Source organism: Lynx canadensis, chromosome D3, assembly GCF_007474595.2.
Source record: "Lynx canadensis isolate LIC74 chromosome D3, mLynCan4.pri.v2, whole genome shotgun sequence".
In the NCBI taxonomy this organism is placed as follows: Eukaryota; Metazoa; Chordata; class Mammalia; order Carnivora; family Felidae; genus Lynx; species Lynx canadensis.
The window spans coordinates 20840337-20864943 of NC_044314.2; positions in this window are offsets into that span (position 1 = coordinate 20840337).

Sequence of the window (24607 nt, forward strand, 5' to 3'; positions counted from 1 at the left end):
ACAACACACAAATACATACATATACTTGCCCCCTGATCTGCTTATCTGCTTTATTTTTCCCTGAAGCAATTACCACTATCCAAAACACTATATATTTTCCTCAGCTACTTGTCTCAGAAAATTATCCAAAACTTGGAAATAGCCAAAAGATTTTGGGATAGTCTTTTAATGTGGCACTGATACATACTTGTCTACTGTATAGGTTATTTTAAAATTTTGTAGAAGCAGAGGTCAAGTTGAAGATTTTTTTGTCTGGTAAAGATGCAAATAACATCCAGTAGATGTCTAGTGGAACACATAAAACCAAAGTTTACAGTTTACGTCCCCATTGGTCATTAACCAGGTTTGTATCTAATCCAGATACAACACTGTCCTAACATTGGCTATAAATACCTAACTTCTCAAATGATTTTTAAAGTTTTTTTTAACATCTTAATTGTTCCCTTACTAATGAGTCGAATACAATCTTTGACAGATGTCCATTTTATATATGGCCCTCTTGAAAATTATACTTTAACACTTTATTTATTGCCTATCTCTCTTCACATTAGAATATAAGTTGAATGAAGAAAAGAATTTTTGGCTGTGTTATCAGTGCCTACAACCATTCCTGGCACATTATGTGCACAAAATCCTGTAAACTGAAAATTTTACTTTCAGGAATTCTAAAGAATCTTGAATATCTTTCTTACTTCTTGAACATGATCTCCTAAATCACTGCTTTTCTCTGACTTTTATTGCTTTTTCCCAGCATAGGGGTGGAGAAAGCACACAGGGAAATAAAAAGGCCTTTAATCTCTTTATGTCATGAAACTTCCTTCTTAGTGGTAGATTTGTGACCACAAAGGTATTTAAGTGGAATATCTGGTGGAAGAGAAAATTAGTCCCTAATAAATTGTGTTTATTGCACTTATGAGCTGATAGATCACTTCAGCTAAACTGAAAGCTATTGACTGGCAAAGAGTAATCATCTTATGGTTTTCAACTATTTTTTTTTTCAACGTTTATTTATTTTTGGGACAGAGAGAGACAGAGCATGAACGGGGGAGGGGCAGAGAGAGAGGGAGACACAGAATCGGAAACAGGCTCCAGGCTCTGAGCCATCAGCCCAGAGCCAGACGCGGGGCTCGAACTCACGGACCGCGAGATCGTGACCTGGCTGAAGTCGGACGCTTAACCGACTGCGCCACCCAGGCGCCCCTCAACTATTTTTTAACTGAAGGAATTTTTACAGAAACTCTATCCAAGTCATTTGTGACCAAAGTTGATCTCTTCTTCTACCAGGGAAGAAAAAAGAAAGAGTTAGAACACCTACAGAAACAGGAAGAAAGAATGTCTGGGGCCTTGTTTTCCAGGTAATTTACCTAGATCTCTGCTATGGCAGTTTAGTTAATGCCTTCTGGAAGAAAGGGATAGGAGGAATGATTATGCAGAGAGGAAACAGATTCCAAAATCCATCTAGATGAGGACTTGAGCTTTTAAATCACACTAGGGAGGGTCTTGGGGTGTGCTCTCCAATAGATATATAACGTGAACCATAAAAGTGAGGCATATATCTAACTTTACATTTTCCAGAAGCCACATTCAAAAAAAAAGAAAAGAAAAATTCATTTTAATAGATTTTACTTAATTCAACATATCCAACAATACTATTTCAACATGTAGTCAGTATAAAAAAGTTACTATTGAAATATTTTGCATTCTTTTTCATACTATATCTTCAAAATATGGTATTTCACACTTACTACACATCACAATTCAGACAAGCCACATATCAAGTATTCAGTAGCCTTACATAGCTTGGGGCTACCATATTGGACCATAGAGATCTAGACGGAGGGTACTCCCTTTACATAGCTCTGGACTAGTCATTTATATCTACCCTTTTGTAATCCGGTGTTATAGCCAAGGATTTTATTGTATTTATATGGCTAGGTGAAGAGAGATAACCAAAATGTATCAAAACGCCATCAGAATTAACAAGCAGCATTGATTTTCCTTTTTTTCATTTTGACTCCTACAAAGAATAAGACCTTGGACCATACCTTTAATAAAAAATGAGCTTCTTCCCAAGAGCTGTCTATCATCCACTGATATACTTCAATCCTAACGGCATTTTTTATTTTTTTTTATTTTTTTATTTTTTTTTTTATATATATGAAATTTATTGACAAATTGGTTTCCATACAACACCGAGTGCTCATCCCAAAAGGTGCCCTCCTCAATACCCATCACCCACCCTCCCCTCCCTCCCACCCCCCATCAACCCTCAGTTTGTTCTCAGTTTTTAACAGTCTCTTATGCTTTGGCTCTCTCCCACTCTAACCTCTTTTTTTTTTTTTTTCCTTCCCCTCCCCCATGGGTTCCTGTTAAGTTTCTCAGGATCCACATAAGAGTGAAACCATGTGGTATCTGTCTTTCTCTGTATGGCTTATTTCACTTAGCATTACACTCTCCAGTTCCATCCACGTTGCTACAAAAGGCCATATTTCATTTTTTCTCATTGCCACATAGTACTCCATTGTGTATATATACCACAATTTCTTTATCCATTCATCAGTTCATGGACATTTAGGCTCTTTCCATAATTTGGCTATTGTTGAGAGTGCTGCTATGAACATTGGGGTACAAGTGCCCCTATGCATCAGCACTCCTGTATCCCTTGGGTAAATTCCTAGCAGTGCTATTGCTGGGTCATAGGGTAGGTCTATTTTTAATTTTCTGAGGAACCTCCACACTGCTTTCCAGAGCGGCTGCACCAATTTGCATTCCCACCAACAGTGCAAGAGGGTTCCCGTTTCTCCACATCCTCTCCAGCATCTATAGTCTCCTGATTTGTTCATTTGGGCCACTCTGACTGGCGTGAGGTGATACCTGAGTGTGGTTTTGATTTGTGTTTCCCTGATAAGGAGCGACGCTGAACATCTTTTCATGTGCCTGTTGGCCATCTGGATGTCTTCTTTAGAGAAGTGTCTATTCATGTTTTCTGCCCATTTCTTCACTGGGTTATTCGTTTTTCGGGTGTGGAGTTTGGTGAGCTCTTTATAGATTTTAGATACTAGCCCTTTGTCCGATATGTCATTTGCAAATATCTTTTCCCATTCCGTTGGTTGCCTTTTAGTTTTGTTGGTTGTTTCCTTTGCTGTGCAGAAGCTTTTTATCTTCATAAGGTCCCAGTAATTCACTTTTGCTTTTAATTCCCTTGCCTTTGGGGATGTGTCGAGGAAGAGATTGCTACGGCTGAGGTCAGAGAGGTCTTTTCCTGCTTTCTCCTCTAAGGTTTTGATGGTTTCCTGTCTCACATTTAGGTCCTTTATCCATTTTGAGTTTATTTTTGTAAATGGTGTGAGAAAGTGGTCTAGTTTCAACCTTCTGCATGTTGCTGTCCAGTTCTCCCAGCACCATTTGTTAAAGAGGCTGTCTTTTTTCCATTGGATGTTCTTTCCTGCTTTGTCAAAGATGAGTTGGCCGTACGTTTGTGGGTCTAGTTCTGGGGTTTCTATTCTATTCCATTGGTCTGTGTGTCTGTTTTTGTGCCAGCTAACGGCATTTTTTAAAAAATGATTTAGAAGCATGTGAAAGGTTAGATCTTAATATCCTATATTATGCGTTGCATATTATACTTCTTTATTTGGCTTCTTCCAGTTGTATTAGAATCTATACAAGCTAAAAATTATTTCATGGGTCCCCAAAGTACTCTTTTCCCAATACCCTCATTTTAACCCTAATGGCCATAATTGTTTCTAATAATAAACATAATTAGCCTTCATATTTATATTGGTTTTTCACACATATTATCTAGTTTGAGCCTCAGAGCTATCTCATGAAGCAAACCCAATTTATGGGGGAGGAGATTATGATTCCCACAGGGTTCAGGGGTTTATCAAGGTCATATAGCTTGCAAGTGGGGGGAAAAAAACAGAACTGGTTCATGGAAATGTGTAAACAAAGATCTTCCTGAAGTGAACTTTAAGATATTCTTGGTGTTGGTTTTACATTTTTTAGAGAAGTGGTTTATAACATTATCAATACATAATTGTGAGAATTAGGCTGCAGGAGCATTTTCCCATGAAATTTTCTTGAGTTTAAATAGTTTTATATACTTACCAAACAAATCGCCATTTAAGCTTCTCTCTCCCCAAATTGTCAAAGATCAAGAGTGAGCGACCCCTACCTCATTGTCTGGGACATAGTAAACACAACTATGTAAACATTCTGATGAATGAATACATTAATACACAATTTTTCTCCAGCCTTTTCAAATACCTTTACACTGAGGCAATGGAAAAGGAACATGCTATAGAAATTAGTTTCCTTATTGTACTGAAGAGGAAACTGATACATAAAAAAGGTTACTTTAGGTCAGCAGTGGCCAGTAGAAATATAATCCAAGCCACAGTAATCTCAGGTTTTCTAGTAACCACATGTTTTTTTTTAAACATTTATTTATTTTTGAGACAGAGAGAGCATGAACAGGGGAGGGTCACAGAAAGAGGGAGACACAGAATCTAAAACAGGCTCCAGGCTCTGAGCTGTCAGCACAGAGCCCGACGCGGGGCTCAAACCCACGGACTGTGAGATATGACCTGAGCCGAAGTCGGACGCTTACCTGACTGAGCCACCCAGGCGCCCCATTAAAAAAGGTAAAAAGACACAGTGAAATTTATTTATTCGTTTAACCTAATGTATTCAAAATATTATCATTTGAACATTTAGTAAGTATTTTTAAAATTGTTGATGAGATAGTTTATATTCTTTCATTCATAGGAAATCCTGGATGTTTGGTATATATTTTACCATGCATCAGTCTCGCTACATTTCAGGTGCTCAACAGCTCTGTGTGGCTGGTGGCTATTGCACCGGATAGCAGTCTTGGGGTGCAGCAAAGGTAGGACTTCAGTCCTCTACTCCTCCTATTCCTCACCAGGCCACAAATATTTAAGCATCCACCATCTATCTGGTACTGGAGATAAAATTTAGGGAAAGAATAAAATGAGGCTCTCAAACTATTACATACCTGAGGTACACTACATTGAAAGACTGAATACGCAAATGGACCATGGCCAGACCATACGTGACAACAGAACTCTGACCCACAAACTCCGACAGCAACCAGCCAGGGGAGCCAAACCACAATTGGCCTAGAACGGTCAGGTGTTGGTCAGTGACTAAAGCTTTCCTAATTTTTTGGCCCCTCTTCCAACTTAGGAACAATGAAAGAAAGCCAGATATGCTCCCCAAACCAACTACATAAGATGACCTGTGTCTTGCTGGCCCGCCTCCAGCTGCCCCACGACAACAGCCTCTGAAGCATTTCCTGTTTTCTACTCTGAAGCTTTCCCACTAATCTGCATCCTCTGAGTCTCTGCCAAGCTAGTAATGGTGGCTGACATCCTTGCCATAGTGAGTTCTGAATGAAGAGCCCCTCTTTGTTTTCATGTGGGTGGTCTTCATTTATCTCCACAAAATCTTTGGTTAGTCTTTCCTTAATGACTAAAATAATCAAACACCCTCTTCTAATTTTCCCTGTGGGTTCAGTTTTTCATTGAATTTGCATCATTCATTCATGCAATGACTATCTGCTGTTCCCTAGTAGGTGTCAGCCACAATGCTGAGCCTTAGACACTAGGTAAACGACCAGAGAGATTTGGTCTTTTTTCTCAAGGAGCATAGAGCTTAGCAAAAAAAACCACACACACAAATGTTTAATAACAGTTGTAGTAAACACTAGAAAGGAAGTCAGCACCTCAAAGAGATATCTGTACTCTCATGTTCATTGCAGCGTAATTCACCACAGCCAAGATATAGAAACAACCTAGGTGTCCATCAATGGATGAATGAATAAAGAAAATGTAATGGAATACTATTCAGCCATAATAAAAAAGAAAATCATGACATTCGTGACAACATGGATGAACTTTGAGGATATTATGCTAAGTGAAATAAGCCAGACACAGAAAAAAAAAAAAAAAATACTGTACGATCTCACTTATACGTAGAAACTAAAAAAGTCAAATTCACCGAAGCAGAGAGTAGAATGGTGGTTACCAGGAGGAGGGAGATAGGGGAAATGGAGAGATGTTTGTCAAAGGGTACAAAGGTGCAGTTATGCAGGATGAATAAGTTCTAGAGATCTAACGTACAGCATGGTGACTATAATTAATAATTATATATTGTACACTGGAAACTTGCTAAGAGAATGTATCTTAGGCACTCTCATCACACAGAAAAAAAATGGTAACTAAGTTGAGGAGATGGATATGTTAATTAGTTTGACTACAGTAATCGGTGTATGTATATGAAAAAATTAGACTGTATACTTAAATATGTATAATTTTTATTTTATAAAATTTTGAAGTTTTTAAATTAAAACAATGCACTGTGGGTGAAAGTGCATAATGGGACCTCAACATTTTTTTAATTTTCCCAAGGCAAGTGCCACTTCTTCCCAAGGCATGACTTTTATTCTGCTACTTATTTGAACCTGAAAAAATGCTTGGCAAAAGGAAAAATACAGTTTTTCCCAATAGATTTGTGCTTTGAAGAGCAGACATGTTTCCTTATTTCTCTGTTTCTTTATGCCTTTTTGTTTATTTTCCATTTTACTTCACTGACCACTCCTGAATGGTTTCTGGCACTCCTTCAGCAAGAGATAAAAAGAAAGACAAAAAGTTTCCTATTAAATAAAATAACTACGGCTCACTCAAGGGTGGTTGAAATAATTGTTCTCTGATTGTATGTTTATTAATAGTTCTCATTTTATCCAGGCAAAGAACTGTGCCAAGATTTAACTGTATTAAACCTGAAATAATTTTCATTCCTTCTGAATTTCAGGTAGTTCAAAACATGGAAGTGTTTGCCCCTCTCCACTTGGGCACTAATTAATATTTCACTAAAGTCATTTTTAAATCTTGGAAAATTATATTGATTCACATGTTAATTTTACACTCACTTGAGTGCTGTGTTTTTCTGTGGCTCTTTTACTTAATGCACTTCAATTTACATGGATTTTCTTTACCTAAGATAAACTCAGATAATTAACTAGAATATTTGGTAAAATAATAATATGAAGTGTTCTGAGGTATGAAGCCCCCATAACTCATTGCATCCAACTTAATTTACCTTCATAACAAGTTAAACAAGGTACCTGAAAAATTACTTCAAAAAATTTCTTAATTATTAATGATATGTATGCTTTTGTTATCTTTTTGTTGCTAATATCCTTGTAATTCTCATACCTAAATGGTGTAACATAAAGTCTAGGCTGATTCAATTAATCTGAAGTAAAGGTAGAAAAGCATATCTGCTGACCTCAATAATACAAAGTCAAGTTTACTTTTCAATACCATTACTTAAGTAGCTTAAAGAATTTTAACTGCATATTTTATGAAATTCTAATGTACATTATCAAATAAAATATGAATATTCTAAGGTATATGAATAAAAAAATAAATCTGTGAAAAACAAAAACCTTTGAATTCTTCAAAATCAAATCAAATCAAACACCAAGATGCTATTACCCTCACAAAAAACTCTGAATTCCAAGATAATTGCAATAGTAGCTACATTCTAAACAGTAATTGTCCAAAGACAGTTGTCCACAGACAGATGTCCACGAGAAAACCCAAAGAAGAGTATTGTCCATGTAGCCCAGAAAGACAAAAGCATTTCAGGAATGAGGACATAGTCAACAATGTCAAATGTCACAGGAAGTAAAGTAAGATGATTACTGAAAAGTATCAAATGAAAGGTTGTGATGACTCTAAAAAAAGGAATGTTAATTATTTGGTGGAGCAAAGCCAGAATTGCATTGGCTGGGCTAATTACAGAAAGTGGACATAGAATATATATTACAGATTTTGAAAGCTTTACTGTGAAGGAAGTAGGTGTAAAAAGGCGGTTGCCAGGAAGACAGAGGGTCAAAGGAGGTTTTTGAGAGGTTTTTGTTTATAACTCTATTTAATGTGGAAAAGATTTGAGAAAATGTTTTGAGTGAGGGTCAAAGAGAAGGGAAGAGACATGGAAGAAAGAGAGAAAAAAGAGGGGGACACTGGGCTGGGGATTAAAGATCTAGGCAACTTTGGGTACAGTAAGTGCATGGACTATGTCATAATATCTGTCACAAGATGAGGCTGGGTTAGTCTTCAACGAGCAATAATGTCTGAATTGCTACTGATCTGTTTGTCAAGAAAGCTTAGAGCTTTAATGAGATAGAGACTACCAGCCCAGAAAGCACAGTCTCATAATAATAATAATAATAATATCATTTCTGAGATGTGTCCACATCTCCAAGAAGCTTTTCTTCCAGATTTTTAGTTGATGCTGCCAAAATACATAGTAATTACAAAGGCAAAAATATTAAGTTTATGGTAGAGAATCCTGGCAGGCACTGCTTTAGCCAACTGATCAAGGTTAACATCACCAGATACCAGTTAAAAAATGTACAACCGGATATGATAGACTGAAAACATCTTTTCTGAGTTGACCTTCTTCATAATGCGTAAACTCAATCTGATCATGAGAAAACAACAGACAAATTCAAACTGAGGAACATTCTACAAAATAATTGGCCAGTATTCCTCCACAATATCAAGGTCATGAGAGACAAGGAAAGGCTAAGGAACTATCACAGACTAAGGCAACATAATAACTGAAGACAGTGGAAAATCCCAGATTGGATTCTGGAACAGACAAGGAACATTAGTAGAAACACTGGTGAAATCATACAAGGTTCTGTTCTTTAACCAACAGGATTGTACCAAGCTTAATTTCTTAGTTTAGATAAATGTTCTATGGTTAGGTGTTAACACAAGAAAAGCTAGCTAAAAGACATGTGAGAACTCTCCTTTTTGCAATTCTACTCTAAATCTAAAATTAGATAAATCTAATTTTATCTATTTTAGATAAATCTAAATAAATCTAAAATTCTATTCCTCTCCCTCTTTCCCTCCAAAATTTACAAGGCAAAATTCAACATTCTTAATTTAGTCCACAAAAGGCCCACTTTATCCTGGCCCCAACTTCATCTCTAGCTTCCCTTCTACCACTCCCCAACTTTGATCCAGACAAACAAAAACACTGCATAGTTCCCAAATATTTCAATGTCTCTGTACCTTCACTCATACTGTTCCTTCTACAGAGAATGCCCTTCCATGCCCATTCCACCGAATTCCTACTCAATTTTCAAAATCACTCAAGTGCTTTCCTTGAGTATTGTATCTCAGTAGAGACTACCTACCCTATGTTATCAAACTATTCTGTGCATTCTGATAACATAACACTTACCACACCGTATATTCAACTATAATTATACATTTGTCTATCTTCTCTACTAGACTATCAGCTTCCTGAATTAGAATCATGTTTGACCTAAGGGTACATATCTAACAAGTAGCAAGCCTCTAGGATACTCAATAAATGCTGGATAAAATGAATGAATGTCCACCCAACCAACCAGATGGAACTTGAGTATCTAGCAATAAGTAGCCCTATTTGTAAGTACTAACAACAGCATAGCCCCCTTCTTATTTTTGATCAAAGTGAGAGGACAATTTTAATCTCTTTTAAAACCATGAGGTACACTATAAAATTTAAGTAAACAGCAAGGATTTACCCAGTCCAGTCATAGAGCTACAGAAGTTAAAACACTAGAAAAATAGTTCCAAAGGCATAAGGCAGACAAAGGATTTATATCCTAAGGCATAAAGAGTTAAAATGGGGTTTCCTTGAGTGTAAGGACTGACACATAGAAGGTATTGGTGTGAGTATAAACTGGTACAAATTTTCTTGAAGTCTTTTTTAAATGTGCATAATCTTTGACCCAGTAATTAATATGTATTAACACACTGCTCAAGAATAACCCTTAGCCATAACATAGACATGCTTCATGTTGACAAGTTTCTTTAGCAACAGTTTGACTGCATATGGTACAAGAGCTGAGATTTTTGTATGACATCATCTTTGTTCTTTTGCACCAGAGCAGAAAACAAAGCCCAGGATGCTACAGCATGTGAAACTATAAGTGTTCCATTCATGACTACTGAACCAAAGTCAAAACTAATTGGGGAAGAAACTCTTTTTAATCTCTATCACTTTTAAATTTCAAAATTCTACAGATGCTGAAAGGTCCTGAATTCTTTTAAGCTCTTTCTCCTGACTAAAGAAGTAGATGTATAAGTCTTATCCTGTTAGCCCCAGATAAATGTAAGATATTCTAACGACTTAGCTATCTGGGTGATATTCTTGCAATACAGATTTTACATTTCTATGACATATTTCATAATGCACATATTTAAAATAATATTAATTTATATGCCTCCTTTTCTTCTTGTTCTTTCCTATTTCCAGTCTGTTCCTTCTATTCTGATAAATGGAATTGAATATTTAAGATAGGATTTCCTTTTTAAAGAAAAGAAGAAATCACATCCTGTCTGGCAAACTTTCAAAAGCAGGAAAGAGAGAAGGCAGTGACTTCATCTCTAGATTAGGTTGAATAACTTTAATTACTCAAAGGGTATAAAATTGAATACATGCTTTAAATCTACTGTTGAGGTCCTTAAACCCTGTGCCTCTGACCCAAGTGACGCACATATACATCATGCAATCAACACCTAATGAAAGGAAGTTCCCGGCAACCCATCCCTATTTATGACCAATGTCTTGACTGCTCTCATTTAATTTCTGTTTTATGATTTTTCTTGTAGCAACAGAATTCTGGGAAATCCCCCATACTTGCCCCTACCACCGTCCCTCCCCTTACTGATGACCAATTTACCATAACTAGTTTTGATCCTGATGACTTCTTCAGGTATGGTTTTGTCCTTGCCTCTTGGTTCCATCCTCTCGTGGATGACTAACATTCAAAATGCTCCCAAGTCCCTGTTCTCTGACCTACACCCATCTATGTGACACTGCCAGGAGTAGCAGCCTGACTTGCCTGGCTTCTCTTGATAAGAGACTGTACACATTCAAACTTTAAAATCTGAAGGAAAAAAAATGTTTGAACTACCATAAAATATCGCCTTAACATTTGGTAGGGTAGGAATAGAAAAAGAGAGAACAAAACCTCTCATACAGTCATCTTTATACCAAATAGGTCTGCACATAAAAATATGAACGTTGTTTCTGTGGAGAGGGGCACCTGCTGCCAGTTCCCTGGGCCCCACATAAAGATACCCTCTCCCCAAAACAACAATGCTATTGTCTGAGTTTTGCCAGGGCAACAGCGTATGTCTTTAAGAAGTGCCTGTTGGTATCTTTTCCCACCAGAACATGCCCATTTACCCTAATCAGCAGACACACAAATAAATGTCTGTCAATATTCCAAAGGAGGACAACAAACACAAGTCATGCCTAATGTGAAAAAAAATTAAAGGTGCATGTCCTGCTGCTGGCGATGAAAGGAGTGTCTCCTTTATTAATAGTAATTATAACAATAATTCATATTTGTGGATTGCTTACCATCTGCCAGAGTGTTTGTTAAGTTAGAGCCTTATAAGCATTGTCCTATTTAGTCCTCACCATGACTTGTAAGGTAGGAGCTATTATTATCTTCATTTTGCTTAAGAAGAAACAGAAGCTTAGAGGAGCTGATCCATATTTCACGTCACAAAACACACAAAATAAATTTCCACTAAGAAGCCATCCTGTCTGGGGGCACCTGGGTCCCCCAGTCAGTTAAGTGTCCGACTTCAGCTCAGGTCATGATCTCGTGGTTCACAAGTTCGAGCCCTGCGTCGGGCTCTGTGCTGACAGCTCAGAGCCTGGAGCCTGCTTCGGATTCTGTCTCCCTCTCTCCTGTTCTTGTTCTCTCTCTCTCTCTCTCTCTCTCTCTCCAAGATGAATAAACTTCAAAACACAATTAAAAAAAAAGAAGCCATTCTAACTTTTGGACAAGAACACTGATACATCAACCCAGTCAGATGAGTATCAACATTAATTTGAAAAATCAAAAAGGAAATTATAGAAATTTCTGCATTGACCAATTCCTCTGTCTTGAAACATCCTAGAGGAAGTTATTCTCCAAGAACTTTTACCTATCTTCTTCCTCCTATAAAATTTATACATTTCTTCTCATGAAGGAGATAGAGAGTAAAAAATCATTATTCTTCAAACAGTGCTATAGCTTTTGTGAAGAGAGATATTTTCTTCATCAGATTTCAACCTTTCCAGTCTCACTGACATTTCAGTTTTCTAATGTTTTTCTCTCTCCCCCAAAATTAGTTTAAATATACATACTTGGAGACATTACCAAAAAAATTAATAAGGGGATTAGAGGAAGAAAACCACCTGATTTCATTAGATGACCCAAATTTGACAAACTCAAAATTTTTGAACCAATATATCTGACAAGAGGGCTATAAGGACTTCAGAGTTCATCAAAAACTCTCACGTGATAAAGCTATCCACATGCTTAAAAAGACGGACGAAGAATGAAAGGAAGATGAGCTGTCCCCCAGAAACACTTAACAGCACATGTGGGGTTGCAACTCCTGATGCAAGTAGCTTTCATTGCTTTGTTTTCACATAAATCTTCTAAGTGCTGCAATACAAGGGAATTCTGGTGCACAGGAGAACGTCATGGGTAAGTGTAGGGCAGAGCAATAAAGGAGCACCAAGAGACTTGGCAGGGGACCCAGAAATGTGTTTTGATTTTTCAGAAAGTCCACTTCATGATAACTCATCTCCATTATGGCTCTAAGTACCTCCCAGAACTTAGGAAAGTGTCCTCTTAGAAGATTTCAGGTGAGGAAGGCTGTGGCTTCCCAACTACATCCTGACTATCACACTCTTCATGATCCCACTTAGCCCACTGCCACGATTAACCTCAAAGGTCATAGCTTAACTTGTCTCACTAGTTACTCTGACAAAGAATCTACCTCTAAGGGGGACTAGTGGGCAACTCTGACTTGTCTTTATCAAAGCAGTCATCACATCACATAAGAGTGACTCATGGTAAGTTCCCCAGGGGCTAAGGCGAGGTCTTGCTCACTTCCTAAATCCGGCAGCTCAGCACTAGTACCTGAGAAATAGGAGGTACTCGTAACCATTTTGGGATGAAAGAATGAACTCTCTTGGAAAACACTGGGCAAATATGCCATAATATGTGTTTCCATGTAGTTCAGAAAATGTTGGACTTGGGAGAGTTGAATGTTCCCAGGCTTTTTATTCTAGAAATTTTATTTGCCAAACTATTTCTAAATTTAGTCCTAGACTCTAAGAATGAATTGATACAGTGAATAAAAAAGGTGATCTTGGTATGATTTTCTATTTTAAAAAGTCATTTGAAGTTACTTTTCACATCATATCATATAATTGTTCTCTACAAAGTAAACGTATTTCATTTGAACCATGAATATGCCAACAAGTGCTATATACAGATTATCATATATGCCCTTAATTCTGTCAATTTCATCTTACAGTTTAAAAAGAAAACAAACACACATGCAAAAAAGCTGCAAAAGAATAGGTCAATGACATTGTGGGGCAGAAAAATACACTATTCCAAAATGTAGCACTTTGACATGCAAATTATTCTGAGCTGAAGGCACCTGAGGAAAAGCAGATAGGAGAAAAGTTCCCTACTTTCCCCCTATTTGCCTACAACAGGCATAAACGGATAAAGGTGTCCCTCCTTCTTCTCTACCAGGAAGGACAAAAGTTCATCACCTGAGACGACTTTAGAGCCCTATCAGCACGAGAGGGCACCAGAGAAACCTACATAACAAACTTTACCAACAAGCCCCTATCTTCCATTAGTTTCCATATTTTGGCCTTTCCTCAATTTGCTGCCCCTAGAGACTCAAGGTTCTTTTCCTCGTGTCCCGCCACTTCTCTAAAAATTGGTTACTCCTCTCAAATGCTAACCAAACCTTTGAGTTATTCATCTCTATCTAGTACTCCCATGTGATACATGCATGATGCACATGTTAACAGACATCTATGTGTTTTTCTCTTGTTAATTCTTTCGCCAGTTTGATCTACGGGGCCCCAGCTAGAGAACCCGAAATGGGTAGAGCAAAAGATCTCCCTTCCCTTAGAATCAACCACGTAAAAACTAAAATGGCGTTTTAATGTCAGCGACAACCTGTATTTTGTATTCTTACTAGGTTTATGCATAAAATATTCACAAGGTTTTTCTGGTTGATTTGTATGTTTTTAATTTCATCATTACTTCCCACCTTTAAGAAAGCATAGCTGAGAGCAATATATTCAGGAAAAGCAGAGCCCATGGGGAGGCAAGAAAATGGCAATGGCCATTTATCCATTCAGGATAGACCTGTATTTGGCATATCTGCCTCAAATTAACTTTTTGGTGAACTGAACAGTTCCTTATACAAATAAACAGTATAGCCTGTTTTATACGAATTGTTTTAGAAAGGAATAAATCCCTGGGATTATCCTTCTCATTAGGCCCAGCGCTCTGGAGATGGGCACACCACTGAAATTCTCTACCTTCTTTGTCAGTTCTAATGATGTGTCTAGACGTGCAGAAGGAAGTAAAAAATTGAAGCAATCAACTACAGCATTTGGACAGAAAATCACATACAGCTGAAATACTGAGTTGATTGGGTAAAATGAAACAAACTTCCCACCAGTCCTCACTTTTCACTGCCTGCTCAGACACAATTCTTGTCTAGGATGTAATAACTGGGCTCAAAATTGGCACAAACAAATAATCTGAAAATGTCTGCGATTCAGCTAAATCGCTGGTAGTCAGTCCATCCTCATCACAGAGAGAGACCGCTAGTCACAGGGAAATAAACCGCCAGTTCTCCGTGTCACAATTCCTTGGCTGGAACCTAAGTTTGAATGTATATTACCCCAAAATACGTGCAGAGAAATTGGCATTTTGCCCAAATATGCAGATTTGATGAACATGCAGATACGCCTTCTGATCTTGGGGTTTCAGTTTCACCACATATTTACAAAATATCTATTCATTAGAACTTTTTCTACAGATATGGAAGCAACACTGGAACATTAGGTATTTGGGTGGGATTTTCTGGGGAGATAGGAAGAAAAGGAGGTCCCAGGAAGCTTATATGTAAGTTATCTCTTGCAATCCTCACAAAAAACTGCCATTCCTCCATTCAAAAACAACAGCAACAACAACAACAAACCCTACATTTGAGTGCCCACTGTGGCAATACAGTTACTGTGGAAAGGGTGATGGTCCCTCCTCTCACAGTTCATAGGGAGATTGACACTGAGCAAACATTCAATACTAAGCTCTGTGCTCTAGTGAAAAGGAATATAATGCTCTGAGAGTATAGAACAAAGGAAGCTGATCCAGACTAAGGATCATTTCATCTCATTTCAGAGATGAGGTCACAGAAGTTCAGAAAGGTTAAGTAAATTGATCAAGGCTACAGAGCCAAGAAGTTGTAAAGACAGGATTCCTTTCCTGCCTGACTCCAGAGTTCTACATCTTTTCCTTGTTTCTCAGAGCTCATTAACACAACTGCATGAAAGGGACAGGAGGTAGTCACAAAACCAGGAAGATTCTTTGCAGTGGATTATACCTCCCTTTCTTCCAGCTCATCCAGTTTATTATTTCCTACAAAGGTCCCTCTAAGGCTGAGGAAACGGTTTACAAATCCTTGCAGAATTGATTACTTCTGATTTTGTTCATCTCTGAACAAAATCTCTGGCTGGCTCCATGCTGAGACTTGGTGTGGGTAGCTGAGCTGGTCTGTGAATTCCTGATCGGTAGTTATTGTTCACTGCCGTATGTTACAAACACCATGCAGGAGATAATGATGAAAATGCTCCTGAGACCCAGAGCAACTGCAGGTGGAGAACATGGCTACTACTCTGTTGTGTAAATTACCATTAGAAATTAACATCTGGTTGATTTCACACTTCCTATACTGGTATTAAAGAAGCCACATATTGACCAACTTTTTCACATTTTTGTATGTCACTGTTATGGCGATCCACTGTATGGCTATTTTCAGGAACCTTCCTAATTTTAAAACTGTATGTCCTAAGAAACTCTTCAGGCCCAGGCGGATGAGGACAGTTGGGCATCTGAGTCACTGTGCTACTCAGGGAATGGGGAGCTACAGAGTAACTATACATTTTGCAAACATAGGCAAATATACAGATTTGGTGATACTGGACATTTGGTGCTCAATGAAATACACCGAAATTCAAAGAATATCCCCTCATTAGCAATGCCTATTTCACTGCAATGTACAAAATAGTAATGAATGAAGTGCATTAACCCAGCGTTGCCATCAATCCTTGCATACATATACACATACACATCTGCAGGGAACTGTCTCAGGTGATTTGCACCTTTGGTACTCGTTAAATAAACCTATGCCTTCAGCCTACACACTGGAAGAAATAACCATGGCCTTCTTATCTGGGAAGCATGCATCCCACTCCGTGCAGCCACACAGTCCAAAGCAGTTTGAGCAGACCTCACCCCACCAGTCCCTTAACCACTCCAGGGCACCCCTCCCCCAGCAAGTCAAGTGCAGTCATTATTTGGTGTACTGACAGAGTTAAATGTGATGTGTTCCTAGACTTTATAACTACACTGTTATAAAAGGCATGCTCTTCTGGGTAGTATGAATCTATGTAGGACATATGATAGGTTTTGTTCCTTTATTTTTGTTTTCATAATTGAAGACCAACTCATAGGTAAAGTTGTTTGTTTTTGTATTTTTCCACCAAAGGTAAAAGTAAGAGGTCAAAATTGATACACATTCAACTCAGGATGCTCTCTGCTTAATTCATTATTACCAATCCAAGAAGTCGCAAAAATGTTGCTGACCAAAGTAAAATTGTTACTTTAGTAGATCTATATACAGCCTTGACGTTTTGAGACTCATATTATCATCTTCCTCCAAAGCAAAAAAAAAAAAAAAAAAAAAAAATGACAATGATGACACCAGGAATGTTAACAGATGAGAAAACATCTTTCCATGTACAGTCAGACTAGAGTCCACCTTCTGAGTCAGTGTCTATTCTCCAACAGGTACAATTTCCAGATTCAAATTGCATACTATGTCAGGAGCAAAATTCAGCCTTTTGGAATCTTAGCACACCTCTAAGGCAATCAGCAGAAATTTTATGCAATGAACCAAGGACGGATTTTGGACAAAAGTAAATAATTATCCCAGGGTGTTACAGGAAACAACCCTACAGCCTGAAAAACATGTCTATCCTGATTATTATAAGTAATTATTTTTCTCCCTTCCAAAAAAAAGTGAAGTGTAGCTATGTAAATAACACGATGTTATTTTCTAAGTGTTAAGTTACTTTCGATATTTGATATAAGCAAAAACCAATATGTAATAACTTGCTGTAAAAAATAACGTCAAGTCTCCATTTCCACACCCAGCTTCCTCAAGCAGGGAGAATACCAGTCCAGCCAGAGTCACCTTAGAAGAACCTGCTTGCTTTGCCATCAATATTACTTTGCTTGCTCAGCTCAGTCTATCGGAGGTCCTTTGGGGGCTCGTGTTCTTTCTGCACGCTTCTTAGGCTAACCAAGGCTGTATCTATTGTTGGTTTCATTATTAATGCAACAGCCACCAATTATGGAATATTTAATGTATATCAGGCTTTGTCTTAGGCTAGCTGCATAAACTATTGTAAATCCTTACAACTATGAATGATAGTTGTGGGTTTTTTTTAATTTTACGGATAAGGAAGGAAGCACAGAGGGGTTGACTCCAAGATCACTCAGCAAAGTGGCAGCAACAGGATCAGAGAACGCAGGTGTGTCAGACTCAGTCCATATAGCCATGTATACAGCATGACCCTTTGAAGTGTTAAAATATGGCATTAATTAATATTTTTGCTTCTTTCAGAGATCTCCTTAAAAAGCTCTTAATTTTGTAAAACCTTGGGGGTTTTTTGTTGCTTTATTTACGTGGGGCACAAATGCGTCATCCAGACTATTTTCCTGTGATCTTTGAAATATTTTATCTTTCTCTCCAGTTTGTTTGTTTCATCGATGCCGATGCTCAGGCCTTGACTGTGCCTGAACCGTACCTTGACCCGGGGCGGGTGTGGCCGCTCCTTCTGCGTCCCTTCTCTACCTTCAAGTTCTCCTCGCTTGGCCAGCGGGTGTGCAGGGCGCCTGCCTTCTTGGGCCGCACATCCAGGGGCTCGCCCTTCGAACCCTTGCAGAATTTCCTGAGTTTCTATTTCTGAGTCCCAGCCACAACAGCTGGGACAGCACCTTCAAGGTTGCAGGTGTTTAGGAGCTCCTCCTCCCTGGGGCCAAGGCGTGGAGCTAAGTTTGGCCCTTTCTCCACCATCCGCCTGCGCAAACCTGCCCCCTGGCCCCGCCACCGCCAAGGGAAGGAGGTCAACAGAAATATTTTAAATATTCGACACGAAAATTTAAAAATATAGATATATAAATGTTGTTGGCATCTAAGCTGATTTTATTTTTAAGGCATAAATATTGTGTATTTGTTCAGATGTATCCTAATGTCCATGAAAGTTCTCAGTAGTTGGAGGTCTTGCAGTATTCTAACTTGTGACGGTTTTCTTTTCATTTTTCTCATCTCCTTCCAAAAACACAACTGAAGCTGGTCAGAATGTTAAAACACATATGACAGGAGACAGGTAATTTTTTTTACAAATTGTCAGATAACTGTAAATAAATGTGTTAGGTATTAGAATAAGAGAATCACCAAAGGTAAGCACTAAATTTAGCTTTATATCTCTATCAGTTCTATAACATAGGTAAACAAGGGAGAGTATATAATTCTTACTGTTCATTTTATTTAAAATGCATGTTTTCTTAGAAGAGTCAATTTTTTTTCTGCCAATAAATCATAAAAGGGATTTTTAAAAATTACCACCATTTAGTGAGTGTCCACTTTATGCTAGGTCCTGGGCTTGAAAGGATACATGTATTATACATATATTGAAGAAGAAACATCATTTCGATTCTTTTGATAGGCTCGTGGAATAAAATATCTCTGACTACAGTTCTGTAATTACTCTGATTGATTTGTCAGATGGATTTTTTTATCTGCCTTCTATTTAAAAAAATACTTCATAGCATTAGCTATTAGTGCAGGAAGACCATTTCTGAAAAATAAGACAAATAAAAGGTGCTGTGGTCTGGCAACTTTTGAATTCTGAGAAGCTGGCTGAGTGCAGGAATAGAATGCAAGAAACTACAGAAAGAGAGAAAGCAAGTCCTCTCACCAGCTCTGTGAAATATCAAATACCTTAAGTAAGCATTTGGCATTTGCAAAACTGCATTCAGTTCATAGATGAATTCCTTAATATGTTCCTGTTTCACGGGGCTCTCTGTTGCCAAAAAAAAAAAAAAAAATCCCTGATATGCAAAAAGCAGTGTTAGAATTCTATGGTATTGCTAAAAATTCTCATGTGTAGAATCTGTCATCCTGCCTTTGTTTTAAATAAGCTGAACACAAATTTTGTAACTTGGAATAGGTAACATTCACTTTAGAACTTGCAAATATATACTGTTTTTAAAACGGGAAATATGATTGTTTAGGGTACAATCTATATCACTGCTGTAGGTAAACTGAAATTTGCTTTTGTGTTTTATATTCCCCTTCCAGGTTTTCTGTTTACATTGTTGGAGATAAGCGATGCCTCCTCTCTGCAATTCTGTTTCTCTTTGTACTTTTTTAAATGAAATGAAAGAATTACTAATAAGGCATTTTCAATTTTTATATTTTTTGTACTGTGACATTTTTAATGTTCAGACCCATTCAATCCAGTCACAACACTTGGCAGTGACTTGAACTCAGGGTTTCATGAAGACCACAAATGGATTATATGGATATACAGTAAGACCTTGGATTGTGGGTAACTTGTTCTGCGAATGTCCCACAAGACAGGCAAACATTTCTAATACAGTTTAACTTGATAAATGAGCGATGTCTTGCAATACAAGTAGCTAACGGGACACCGAACGTCACATGATCACAACTGAGTCAATGGTTCTTCTCTCTCTCTTGCTACAGGATTGTGGGTGGTTGTCTCCCATGCTCGGACGCTCGGTCTCAGGCCACGGTGGTTGGCAGAAATCAGCGCTTTTTCGGAAAGTTGGAAGGTGCCCATACTGACACAGTGGATTTTCTGTCACTTCAAAGCACCTATGGACAGTCCTTTGCTTTTCCATACAAGAGGAAGCTTAGGAATGCTTTGTTTTCCTCTAGGTCAGGCTGCCTGCAGATACAGATCCTTTCCTCTGCTGCCTTATTGCCAGTTACATTAAATGCAGTATATGACAAAAGAGTTTATCAATACTGTACTGTAGCCAACATCCATGCGAGTGTATACCATGGCCTCCATGCAAAAGAATATTCCACTGAGCCAATGGATAGTAGTGATTCGTTAGTGATAGTCAAAGTTGTCCTACACAATAACCCTCCTCTCTCTCTTGTCTCTTTCACACTAGCCATGAAGGTTTTCAAAGGTAAGTACAGGTTAATTTGTGTATTTTTCTTTATATTTTGTACTTGTTATTTTGTATTATATTACTGTATTGTAATCATTTTCATAGGAATATTTTTGGGTTGTGCAATGAATCATCTGGGTTTCCATTATTTTTTATGGGGCAATTCACTTTGATATATAAGTGCTTTGGATTACAAGCATGTTTCCAAAATGAATTATGCTCACAAACCAAGGTTTTACTGTAATCGAAAATACACTACCCTAAAATAATATTTATATATATATATACATACATATATGTACACTTTTATAATGCAGTTATAATACATATATATATATGTTTTGTACACACACAAACACACAACGAATATGATTCAGTGTTTAGTTACTGGTGAGGAATAACCAACACAGCATCTTTGCTCCTGGGCATTCCAGACTCCTCTGGACTCCTTTTCTGGGCTCTGTGTGGCCCAGTTCTGCACTTCAGTGTTCTGACCCTGTTACAACAGGCAGAAAACCCTTAGCTCTTCTTTCTGAATTTCCTCAAAACTCGTCTTGGGTCACTGTTTGTAATTTATTTTTCTGACATCTTACATCCCCCAGAAATCACACTCAAATATCTCCTACCACTTATTCAGGACCAACGAGGGCTATTTTCTCCTTAAACTGAAAACAACGAGTCCTGGTTCTATGTGCTGCATTTTCATCTGTGAACAGAGGCAGGAGTTTCTCCCAGGTCTCTTCCAGGGGGTCTGGGCTGACACTGGATTATCTATTTGCAAAAACATGGAATCCTAACACGTCTAGGTCACCCTATTAAGTCCACTCCTCAACTGGCCTTAGGCTCAGAGCATTTCTTTATCATTATTTCAAACCCTCCTACTGTGAGCTGTCTCATATCTCCCCACGTGAGAAGTGTGCTCCTTGTGTTGCACTAGACTACTCTTTTGTGAGCCCCACTGACTAAATTTTATTGTCCTCTTTTCAATTTATCTGAAATAGTAAACGGCCAGGTTGAGAGAACTGAACACCAACCCACAGCAGAGCTGTGTCTGTGAGCTCATTCATGTTCATAAGCTCACTCCTGTTGGTCGGTGTTTCTCAAAGAATGGTCTACACATCAGAATCTCTGGGGAGATTCTCCGGGCCCTACTTCTTAAATCAGAATCTCCCAGGGATGGGGATAGATCTAGGTGTTAGCAGTTTGGGTTTTGGGTTTTTGTTTTTCATTTTTTTGTTTGTGCGTTTTTATTTTTAAATGTCCCAGGATGAATCCCAGTTTAGCCATTTAAAATGTATCTTCAGGAGAATTAGTTAAACCCTCTCAGTTTCCCTGAGCCTTGGTGTTGTCAGCTGAAAATGGGAAGAACAAAAACAATCATTCAGGGCTATTTGGTGTAGTACATAGTTCATGTTCAGCCTGACATATGATAGATTCTTTTTTCATTTGCTGGATTCCTATTGGTTTGGGGGTTTCAGGGACTTTTCTGGTAACTATGGGGAGGAGTTCATACCCAGCAGCCTCTGCTGCATGGGAACAGAAATGAAAAGGACAGAGGCCAAAAGTCATAATTTTAATAATATTTTGCTATTAAAAAAAAAAAACAGGTGATTGCTGATTTAAACTTCCAAATGAGCTAAAAAGGAGTCATAACACTTCTCTAAAGAAGACATCCGGATGGCCAAGAGGCACATGAAAAGATGCTCAACATCGCTCCTCATCAGGGAAATACAAATCAAAACCACACTCAGACATCACCTCACGCCAGTGAAAGTGGCCAAAATGAACAAATCAGGAGACTATAGATGCTGGAGAGGATGTGGAGAAACAGGAACCCTCTTGCACTGTTGGTGGGAATGCAAACTGGTGCAGCCCTCTGGAAAACAGTGTGGAGGTTCCTCAAAAAATTAAAAATAGACCTACCCTATGACCCAGCAATAGCACTGCTAGGAATTTACCCAAGGGATACAGGAGTACTGATGCATAGGGGCACTTGTACCCCAATGTTTATAGCAGCACTCTCAACAATAGCCAAATTATGGAAAGAGCCTAAATGTCCATCAACTGATGAATGGATAAAAAAAACCTGTGGTTTATATATACAATGGAATACTATGTGGCAACGAGAAAGAATGAACTCTGGCCCTTTGTAGCAACGTGGATGGAACTGGAGAGTGTGATGCTAAGTGAAATAAGCCATACAGAGAAAGGCAGATACCATATGTGTTCACTCTTATGTGTATCCTGAGAAACTTAACAGGAACCCATGGGAGAGGGGAAGGTAAAAAAAAAAAAAGAGAGAGAGAGAGAGAGTTTAGAGTGGGAGAGAGCCAAAGCGTAAGAGACTCTTAAAAAATGAGAACTGAGGGCTGATGGGGGGTGGGAGGGAGGGAAGGGTGGGTGATGGGCATTGAAGAGGGCATCTTTTGGGATGAGCACTGGGTGTTGTATGGAAACCAATTTGACAATAAGTTTCATATATTTTAAATAAATAAATAAATAAATAAATAAATAAATAAATAAATAAATAAGAGTCATAAGTAAAGAGCATGTGCTGGCCTATACAAAGGGGGCTTGGTAAGAGATGGACTTTTAATTTTATGTGTCAACTTGGCTGATCTATGGGGTACCCAGATATTTGGCCAAACATTATTGTGGGTGCTTCAGTCAGGGTATTTTGTAATGAGATTAACATTTAATTTTTTTGAAGTTTATTTATCTATTTTGAGAGAGAGAGCATGAGCAGGGTAGGGGCAGAGAGAGGCAGGGGAGAGAATCTCAAGCAGGCTTGGCACTCAGCACAGAGCCTGATGCAAAGCTAGAACTCACTCACTGTGAGGCCATGACCTAAGCCAAAATCAAGAGTCAGATGCTTAACAAACTGAGCCACCCAGGAGCCCCACAGAATGAGACTGACATTTAAACGGGTGGACTTTGAGTAAAACAGACTGTCCTCCATAATGTGGGTGGGTCTCATCCAATCAACTGAAGGCCCGAATTGAACAACAACAACGACGGCAACAACAAAAACAGCCTCTCCTGAGCAATAGAGAATCCACTGGTACACTGCGTTCAGACTGCATTGGCAACATTGACTTTTCCTAGTTCTACAGCAGAATGCCTTTGCACTTAAACTGGAACATCAGCTCTCCTGGGTCTCCACCCTGCCAGCCTTCCAACTACAGCTGCAGCATCAGCAGCCTCAGATTTCAGACTTAGCAGCCTCCATTATGATGTGGGCCAATTCCATATAATACACTTACACACACACACACACACACACACACACACACACACACACCCTACTGGTTTGGTTTCTCGGGAGAACCCTCACAAATACAGAGGGCTTAAATAACAGGCTACATCACAGAACTTTCCTTCTGTAGGGGAAGGAAGACTCTGAAGATTTCTGAGCCCAGGAATGGCATGGCCAGGGCTAAGCCAAGCCCTAGGAATGTCAGAATGGAGTACAGGATCAGTTAGAAAGAAGAGACCAGAGAGAATATGCCAGAGGAGTAGGAGGACCCCAGGCTCCTCTCGTCCCAGGAACACAACTAGGTAACTAGCAGATCATTCTCAATATCCCAGAAATCAACCTGAAGACTGACAGAACAAACTCCACAACTAACAGGAGAGTAGAAAGGAGAGACCAGAGGCAGAATGGTCAGTTAGGAAGTTACTATGAGTGTTTAGGCTGGTAGCACTAAGAAAGAAAAGAAGGGGGTGGATGGAAATTTTTAGATAGAACTTGGTGAGTGACTGGTTACAGGTGGGAACTGGGCAAGGGTGAGAGGGGGAGTCAGTGAGGACAGAGGTTTGAGAACAGGGATCTAGAAAAATGGTGACGGCCTTAACCTCTACAGGAATGCCAAGAAAAAGAACTGGTTTGTGGGGAGTGCTCATGAGTTCAGATTGGAATACTGAATTTGATTTGCCAGAGGGACATCTAGGACAGCTGGAAAATTGAGGCTAGTGCTGAAAGAGGAACAATGGTAAAAATGTATTGAGAAAGTATCATATGCTAACACAGTGTCTCACACTTTACAAGCCTAATCCACTGTAATCTCTCTAAGCATCGTGAGACAGAAACTCTCAACTATACAAATATTCCCTTTGTACAAAGGGAACTGAAGCTTAAGGAATTTAAGTCCCTTAGGAGACAGCACGCACAGTGAGTCAGAAGAACCATAAGAA